Source organism: Galeopterus variegatus, unplaced genomic scaffold (assembly GCF_000696425.1).
Source record: "Galeopterus variegatus unplaced genomic scaffold, G_variegatus-3.0.2 Scaffold58, whole genome shotgun sequence".
NCBI lineage: Eukaryota > Metazoa > Chordata > Mammalia > Dermoptera > Cynocephalidae > Galeopterus > Galeopterus variegatus.
In genome coordinates, this window is record NW_007726169.1 from 323,888 (window position 1) to 324,457 (window position 570).

Below are 570 nucleotides of genomic sequence, written 5' to 3' on the forward strand. Positions count from 1 at the left end.
CGGCCAGCCGGGGGCTCGGCCCGTGGCTCATGGTGTGGCCGGGCGCGCCCTGGGCTCGAACTCGAGGTCGGGCTCAGCGGCAGCGCCGGAGACGTGTGGCTGACGCGATCCCACTGTGCATGACGGCCACCGCGACCCACCGCGACCCACCGCTCTCCGGGCTGCGGGTGGAGGACGCCTCCTGGCACCTGCGAGAGAACACAACCGTTACGACGCTGTGGCCACCATCCATCCGCACGATCAGCTGCGCGAAGGGCCCGGCAGGAGGAACAGCATGGGCAAAGGTGGGAGTACAGAGGTCTGTTCCAGGAGACACCCAACGAGGCGGGGATGGCGTGCAAGGGCCTGCGACCGCCTCCTCACTGGCCTCCAGACTCCCTCCTCCAGTGCCTCCCCCGTGCAGCAGCAGCCTCTGATCTGAAACCTCGATCTGCTGTCCTTGATCCATCCCACCTCACACCTAACGTCTTGTACGGCTACTACACCGTCTCCACACTGAACCCACGCGGGAGCCCCGGTCTGCGCCAGGAGACCCTTCCCTGCGCTTCCTGCACTGGGCTAACTCTTCTC